Source organism: Agelaius phoeniceus (assembly GCF_051311805.1).
Source record: "Agelaius phoeniceus isolate bAgePho1 chromosome W unlocalized genomic scaffold, bAgePho1.hap1 SUPER_W_unloc_2, whole genome shotgun sequence".
Taxonomy (NCBI): Eukaryota; Metazoa; Chordata; class Aves; order Passeriformes; family Icteridae; genus Agelaius; species Agelaius phoeniceus.
This window is the reverse complement of record NW_027509867.1, coordinates 522011-531086: the sequence shown is the minus strand read 5'-3', so window position 1 is coordinate 531086 and position 9076 is coordinate 522011.

The following is a 9076-nucleotide window of genomic DNA, read 5'->3' as shown; positions in this document are numbered from 1 at the left end:
CTGGGCTGGCTCAGCAGCTCTGCAGAAGCTCTCAGTGGTGTCACTTGGTTGTTCCTTTCTCTGGGGATTTTCCAGCACTGTCACAGCTTCAGCTCCCTCTGAGGATGTTGAACTTTGGGATGGAGGAGTCAGGCTGGTTTCTGCATTATTCACCCCAAAAGCAGCGTGACCCCCCCTCCTTCATTTCCCATTGTGGCCTTTGCAAACACAGTGTTGCTGGAGTTGTTGGAGGCCATTGCAGGCAGAGCCTCCTGCTCCAGCAGGAACTGCCTCTCCTGTGCCATCAGCAGGGCAGGTCCCGCTGCAGGAAAAGCCCCAGGCCAGCCCCAGCACAGGGAAGGCCTCGGGCACAAGGGCAGAGTGCCGTGCTGGGAGCTGTGCCAGGGAGAGCCTGAGGCACCAAAGGCACCTTGGCAGCAGCAGCTGCTTGCAGCCCATGGCCAGAAGCCTCCCTTGGCAGCCCGGCCTGGTGGCCACCACTGCAGAGCTGCTGCCTCAGGGCTCATTCCTGGCTGGCCTCTGAAAAGCCACTTCTGCTCCAGGAGCCTGACTGGGAAGCCATTGGCCCCAGCACCTTGGGGACAAGATATCAATGACAAAACTCTTCATGCCAGCAGAGCCAAGGCAGGGGCAGACAAAAGGGCAGAGCCAGGCCCAGGGGACAGGGCTGCCATGGTGATGGCTGTGAGGGCACTGCCCCTGCAGCAGCCTGGCTGCCCTCAGCAGACATTCTGGCCAGAAGCGTTGTGAGGGCACCCAGCACATCAGAGAACCCACACTACAGGAATTCTGTCACTGGGGATGAGAGGGTTTCACTGGGTCAGGTTGCACAAAGCTCCTGATCTTGGACAATTCCTGGGATGGGGAATCCACTTCTGTGGAAAAACAGTTGCAGTTTCATGTCACTTCCATAATTGTGAAATATTTCCTCTTCTAACAAATGTAAATCTGCCCTAATTCAGTTTAGAGATATTGACCCTTGTTCTGTCACTGCAAGATTTGGGAGAAAATAACTTTGATCACTATTTTTCCATTTTCACAGACCTTGGAGAGGACTCAAAAATCTCCCAAGATTTGGTTTGGAGGCCTCCTCACAAAACCAGCAGGTAGAGGCTGAGGGCTCTGGGCTCAGAGGTGTGGAGACTGAGGACAGAACAGGAATAGCCTGGGAGGGTTTGGAGGGTGGTTTCAGAGGGGCTGGAGCTTTTCTTCCTAGTGGGAATGAGCCTGAAGAAGACATAATAGCACCAAGGGCAGCTGGGGAGGCCCAGAGTGGACACCAGGAGAAAGGAATTTCCCTGCCAGGGCAGGGCTGTGGTGCAGCACGTCCCCCAGCAGGAGCCTGGAGCAGCCCAAGGCTTTGTGTGGGCAGGCAGAGGCAGGCAGGAGGCAGAGCTGTCAGCAAAGGAAGGGCCCAGCCAGGTGGGGCAGTCGGGGGATGCCCACAGCCTGCAGGGACAGAGGCGCAGGTTTGCTCAGCACCAGAGACACCTTTGCCTTGCTTGTCCCCACCTGTCATCACTGCCACCAGTGTTCTGCTCCACCTGGAACCTGGGGACATTTTCTCAGTTGTGTCCCTCAGAAGGATCTATTTAAAGTATGAGAAATTTCATTGTTTCAGCCTCTTTTTGAGTCCCTGAGAAGTTCTTTGAGCCCACTCTGAGGGACTGAGTCTGATGCAAAGAGCACCAAAGCCCCAGAGGGTCATTACAGTCCTTGTGCTGTGTCTGTGCTGCTGAGCTGGGCCGGGCTCCTGGCCCAGAGGCAGCTCCTGGCAAGGGCAGCAGAGCTGCAGAGAGACAGCTCTGGCCAGGAGCAGCTCCTGTGCACAGCCCAGCAGGGCTGGGGCACTGCCAGGGCCCCTCAGGGACACCAGCAGGGCACAGACAGAGCTCCCAGGGGCTCAGCACTGGCAGGGGCTGTGGCATGTCCCAGAGGGGGCTGTGTCACAGCAGCTCCTCTGGGGCTGTGTCATGGAGGCACAGAGCAACTGTGATGTCAGCAAGGGGCTGTGTGACAGCACAGTGTGGGCTGTGTGAGGTCACAGATTGGGCTATGACATCACAGAGTTCTTTGTGTGAGGTAATTGAGCAGCTACAGCATCATAGCGGATATTCTGTGACATCACAGAGCAGGCTGTGACATCATGGCATGGCTGTGTGACATCATTGAGGGGGCTGTGAGGTCAAAGTGTGTGCTGTGACATTCCAGAGTGGCAGCATGACATCACAGGGAGGGTTTTCTAGCATCACTGAGGGAGTTGTGACATCACACAGCTGTCTGTGACATCATAGTGTGAGGCCACAGAGCAGATCTTGCCATCATAGAGAGTGGCTCAGTGACATCAGAGAGGGGGTTGTGACATCACTGGGGGGCTGTGTAATATCATAGAGCAGCCTGTGACATCACAGAGACTTCTGTGACATCACAGAGCAGCTGTATCACATCATAGGGTGACATCTCATAGTTGGCTGTGTGACATCATAGGGGCTGTGTGACATCACAGGGGATGTGTGAGGTCACTGGGGCGTTCACTCTTCCCCGGCCCCCCTCACAGTTCCCCCCAGAGCAGTCCAACCCTGCTCGTGCACAGCGGGGTCCCCTGTCCCCCCGGGTCCCCCCGCCCCCGGCGCCGCAGCCTCCCCCAGAGGATGTTCCACGAGATCGACCCCAGAGCCTGACACGGGGACGGGGGGCCGGGGCCCTGGGGGTGGCACAGGGGGACAGGGACCCCCCGGCAGCGTCCCCGTGTCCCCCAGGGCCAGAGCCTGGGCCAGGGCTCCTTCACCCTGCTACCAACGAGGCCTTGAGAGCACTGAAAAAATCCCCAGCAAAGGAACAGGAAAAACCAGATTGAATATTAAGGGACAGCAGCACAAAGTTCCTTGGCAAGAGTCACTCTGCTCCTGACTGGACACTTCAGGCACACCAAGGAAACAAAGCAACAACAAAACCAAACAAAATCCAGGCAATCAAACCAGAAATGAACTGAGAACTGTCCCTGTGTGTGTGTGACACAAGGACAGTGAGGGCAAGGATAAAAGGAATATGGCCCAAAAGCTGAACAGAGTTCAAACTTAACAGGACTTAAGTTACACCTTAACCTTAACTGATACCATCAATTTCACATATTAGCAAAAGAACAGCACTTAACACTATTTAACCAAACTTCAAACATATGACTTAGCAATTTAACATAAGAATACCATTTACTATTCAACTTAGCTAATAAATTAAATTGAACTTAATACCTTAGGAAAAGAACAACTCTTAGCAGCATTTAACTTTACTTAGACCTTGTGATTTAACCTTACCTCAAGGTCTGACTGACTCAGCTATCCAGGGCACTCAAACCCCTCAGAGAGCAGCATTTCTGCCACATTTCCCCAGCACAGGCACTCCTGTGTGCACACAGACACAAAGAGTCAGTGCAAGGCACCTGGGAGAAATTCCCCTGAGGGCAGGAAATGCTCCCTGTGCATCCTTTGGCATCTCCCCAGCGGGCGAAGGCCTGAGCCTGGAGGAGTGGGGGGATCGGCCCAGGCTCTGTCGTTGTTGGGGATCCCCGAGTGCAGCAAACGGGAGAGTTCCCGGCTGGGAGAGGCCCCACTCAGAGGGAGTCGCTGGCCCAGGAGAGCTCCAAGGGCTCCTTTTGGAGCACTGTTTGCAGGGCCCCAAGAGAGGGGCTTCAGTCCCAGCAATGGTTCATCCTGGCCACACTTGGCACCAACAGCTTTCTTTGGCAGGGTGAGAACAGGGATGTTGTGCCACTGAGGGAACAAAAGCAGTTCCCAGGGCTGCTCCTCCAGAAAGCAGGAGCTGGTTGGGCAGCAGCAGTGCCTGGAGCAGACAGTGTTTGTGATGAGCTGCAGAGGAGCTGAGCCCAGGGGCTGTTGGCCAAGGCCAAGCCCCAAGGAGCATTTCTCAGCTGGCAGGGCGGCCTGAGAAGGGGAGGGGGGAATGCAGCAGCACAGGGCCCATGGAAGCAAGGGAGCATTGTGACACTGTGGGGCCCTGTGAGACCCGGGGACCATTGTGACACTGTGGGGCCTCATGGAACTGTGGAGACCATTGTGACACTTTGGGGTATCATGGAACCAAGGGGCCATTATGACACTGTGAGACCCCATGGAGTGTAGGGATCATTGTGACACTGGGGAGCCCCATCAAACCAAGGGTCCATTGTGACACCACGGGGCCTCATTGAACTGTGGAAACCATTGTGCACTTTGGGGTGTCATGGAACAAAGGGGTCATTGTGACACTGCGAGACCCCATGGAGCCAAAGGTTCATTGTGACATTGCAGGGCCTCATGGAACAATGGAGACACTGTTAAGACACTTGACAGCCTCATGGAACCAAGCGGCCATTGTGACACTGAGGGGACTCATGAGATCATGGAGACCAATGTGACACTATGAGGCCCCTGGAATAAGCAAAGCATTGTGACACTGTGAGGTCTCATGGAACCAGTGAGACCATTGTGACCCTGGGGGGTCCCCACACAACCAAGAGGACCATTGTGATTCTGCGGGGCCTCATGAAACCAAGAGGCCTTTGTGACACTGCAGGGCTGCATGGAACCAAAGGTCCAGGGTGACATTGCAGGGCCTGATGTCATCAGTGGTCCATTGTGACCTTGTGGAGACAAAGGAGACCATTGTGACACCGTAGGGCTTCATGGAACCAAGAGGACCATGTTAACATTCTGGAACCCCATTGAACCAAGGGTTCATCGTGACACTGCAGGGCTGCATGGAACCAAAGGGTGACACAGAGGGGCCTCCTGTCATCAATGGTCCATTATGACTCTGTGGAGCCAAAGGAGACCATTGTGACACTGCAAAACCCCAGGGTCCAAAGGTCCATTGTGACATAGCAGGGCTCCTGGAAGAGAGGAGTCCCGTGACATTGTGGGGGGCTGGGGAACCACGGAGGCCATTGTGATACTTGGTGGCCTTCTGGAACCTAGGTGCCATTGTGACACTCTGGGACCCCATTGAACCAAGGGTCAATTGTGACACTGCGGGACCCCATGGAACCAAGGGGACCACAGTGATAATGCAGGGCGTCATAAAATCAACAGAATATGGAACAGGTCTGGCTTGTTTGGCCTCCCATGGACTGCCTGACTGGTCCAAATGACCTTGGCATGTTGGGCGTCTCTTCTTATCAGCTGCTGAAACACAGGGGCTCTGTGCTTTCATTCCCAATGGAAAAAAACTGTCCTTCTCCTCCAGGCACCCATGGCCAGAATTGAGATTTCGCCTCCAAATTTCCTTATATCCCGGGATTGTTCCCATTGGAATATTGCCAGAACAAGTCTGGCTGTTAATGGTTTCACAAGGGTCACTTCACATCTGTCCCCAAAACTCTGGGGAAGGCTCTGTACATTCCTTCCTATAGAAAAGAACTGTCCTGCTTCTCCAGGCATTCATGGCCGAGACTGGGCTTCCACCTCCAAAATTCCCTTAATCCAAAGATAGATCCCAGACAAAATATGTCATTTCTGACAAGTCTGGATAGCCTTGGCCTAGTGAGGCTCTCACCTGCCTTCCAAACACTGGGGCTCCATGGTTTACTTCCTGTGGAAACGAACTGTCCTTCTCAGCCAGATGCCCATGGCCAGAAATGGGATTTCCACCTCCAGCATTGCCTGTTGTGACAGACTGAAGGAGATTGTTGGCTCAAAACATTTCAAGTGTGGGGGATGAAGGGTCAGGTCCAGCCTTGCCCTGCCCTGGAACCCCAGCCATGCCCTGGAATCCCAATCCCCCCAGAGCCTCTATCCCAGCCCAGCAGTGGCTGCCAGGCCCTGGCACAGCACAGGCAATGCTCCACAGCCACCTCTGCAGCCCCCAGCCCAGCTCCTGAGGGACCAAATGAGCCCAAGCCCCACCTGGGGGAAGGGCCCAGGGAGACCAAGGGGTATTGAAGGCTGACCACAAGGCAAGCACACATCTTGACCCTGGATCCTCTTGGAATTTCCATCTGAACACTGCTGGAATCCAGGAGTTGGTAGCTGTGTGTGTGCTTCTCTAAATCTTTTTTGTGTTTCTCTCTTTCTGCGTCTTCTTCTTCTGTTTCTGTGCTCCTGCAAATTTTGATTAACATTAAATTGAACAGGCTTAGTGTTTGTGAAGTTGAATGGGCCAAGTCAATACTTTCAGAAGTGTTTTTTGTTGATTGAATATCTGTCGTAGTTTGACATGAGAAGAATTTTTAATAGTAATGTAAAACTTTTTGTGTCACTGACAATCTGTTAAACCAGTGAGATACTGAACACGCCCCAGTTAACCACAAATGCTAAAGATGAAAAAACCCAGGAACCTCCTCTTTCTTTTCCAGTCAACAAAGAAGCAGCGGGCCCTGGCCTTGGCCCCCATCTCAACCAAACCAAACCAAACCAAACCAAACCAAACCAAACCAAACCAAACCAAACCAAGCAACCCTGCCATGGGCTGAGCCCCTTCCCCCCTCCCCAGGCTGCCCCCCCCATCGGCCCCATTCTGACCAAACCAAACCCCAACAACTCCCAGACAGGAAAACAAGAGAGGCTACAAAACCCCAACCAGAACAAAGCCAGCCACAGCTATTAAAATCTCACCATCAAGTCCCCGCCCCCAACAGAACTCAAACCAAAAACCCCTACAACCTACAACACACACAAAATAACCCTACAACTAAAGATAAAAACCCCCAAACCAGCCATAAAACCAATTTTACACAACCCAACCACAACTTTCACCACAAGTTACCAGTGGGTCAGGTGTTAACCCTTTCAATACTTCAATCCTCCCTCAGGTAAAAGAAAAAAACAAAATATAAGCATATAAATACCCACAAAACCATCAAAGTCAGGAAAAATGAATCTAAATCCTAATTAAAAAAGAAGAAAAAAATCTTAATTTTAAAATTAAAATCCTCCTATAAACTATAAAGAAAAAGCTCTTGTTCTTTATAACACATAAAACTATAAAAAATATTCAAAATAATATCAAACAAAAACCTGCATAATTAAATAAACAACTTGTAAAAAAACTGTAATTTCATAAAAAGTTTAAACAGAAAAAAAAAAAGTAATCCACTACCCCCTAGAGAAGATCTCTATTCCCAGAGATAAAAATAATTTGTAAAGTAAATACTAAAAACTTTTACCTTTAAGGAATTCATCTTTAAAACAATACCCCATGAGTCGACATGGCACATCAACAAGATGTAAAACAGCTTGTAGCACAAAAACCAACTTCAAAGTAACAAAGTTCCCCAGACAACTGTGATCCATGACAAAACTAAGAACCACAAATTCCTATTTTTTCCTCTTGTAAAAAAATCTCCATAACCTTAAAAAGAAAAACTTCTCTCCCTAAGTCAACTAAAAAAGACTATTCTAGAAACAGTAAACTAACTAGAAATTTTAGATTTATTTTCTTTACATTGTCATAAAAAGAAAAAGTTGTAAAGAAGAATAAAGTGTTCTAAAGAGTTTATTTTAATTCTTACTTCTTTTTTTCTTTTAGTTACTTTTAATAAAATTTTCTTTATACCCTTTTGGAATTTTAAGCCTACTTTACCTTTCTGCTAATCCTATCTCACAACAAAATAAATACATAAATACTAAACCGACACTAAAACCCACCACATTCATAAATACATTAATTAAGAAATCTCAACATTAGAAAAAATTTAAAGTAACAAACCAAAACCACTATAATGTCATAAAAAACACTTTCCCAAAATTTCTGTGATTTTCCAAAGTCACCAGTAAAGGCTGTTTAACTCTTTTGAGCTCCTGAGAATCTCTTGTTGGTATTTCTCCAGGGAGTCCAACTCAGAGAACACAAACAATTGTAATTCCTTTTAAATGTCTCCTTGAGAGAGTTATTTTAGGGATGGGGGTCAGGGCTTGTGTGTCCTGCTTGGCCTAGCCCAGGCAGGGCTTTCCCAGCCACATTCCACACTCCATTGCCCAGCTGGAGCCGCTGGTGCCTCTGAGTTGTGCTGCCCCAGCCCCAGGGACGCTCTCCTTGTCTGCCCATTCCCCCACGGTCTCTGGGCAGGGATGGCCTCACTGGGGGCTGCTGACATCCTCAGCAACTTGGAGGCTGCTGCAGAATTTCACTGCTCCAGAGGCTTGTTCAGCCTTCAGCTCTTCAGTGCAGGAATTCAGTGTCCTTGGGGCTCATTAACATTCAGAACACCTGAACAAGCCAAGCCTCTGGGAATCATTTGATTTTAATTTTCAAATCATTTGTGGTTAATTAGACAGATCTCAGTAGTATATCCAGAGTGAATGCAATATATTGAAAAAGACAGTGAGAAAAGATTTTTCAGATCCTGTTTAGGACTTTTTCCCCTGTTAATTAAATGATATGTGCAATCTCCAATTGACACTGAATCCAAGCAGCTCCTCATGCAGTTTGAATAGATATGCAAATCAAGACCCTTCATGGCTGACAATCAATCAGACTCTGTCCCTACCCCCACCCCACCATTTCCCCCATCCAAGCCCTGGCACTCAGAGCAGCCTTGTGCAAATCTGAGCTCCCTCCAGCCCAGGCTGCACCTGCAGCTTTCAGCTCCTTGGCTCCAAATCCCACCTGCTTTCCTTGGAGAAGGAGCTGCCCGAGACACAGAGGGATGTTCATTTCTTGTCAGCCAACAAAGCCAAGGGAAGGCACAGCTCCATCAAATGCAAAAGTCATTCCTCTGCTGGATATAAATCCACTTTCCACAGCAGACAGCCTCAGAGCAATGGAAAACACCTTCTGTGCCCAGCACAGATCCCAAGGTCCCCCCAAACCCTCCCTGCCCCAATTCTGCCCAGATTTGCTCTTTGCACACATGAGTCACAGGCTGAAGTCAGGAGCTCCCTCCATGCCCAGAGGGAGGAAAAGAGAGAAAGGGGATGAAGAGCTCTCCTGTGCAGAGCCAAGGTCCAAGTGCAGCCCCTGCAGTGGGAACCACAACTCATCAGGTTTGTGTCCTTTGGGCTCAGGGCCTGGTGACACTCAGAGGCACAGAAAGGTTTCTCGCCAACAAACACAAGATGAACATTTGGACAGTGTAATAACC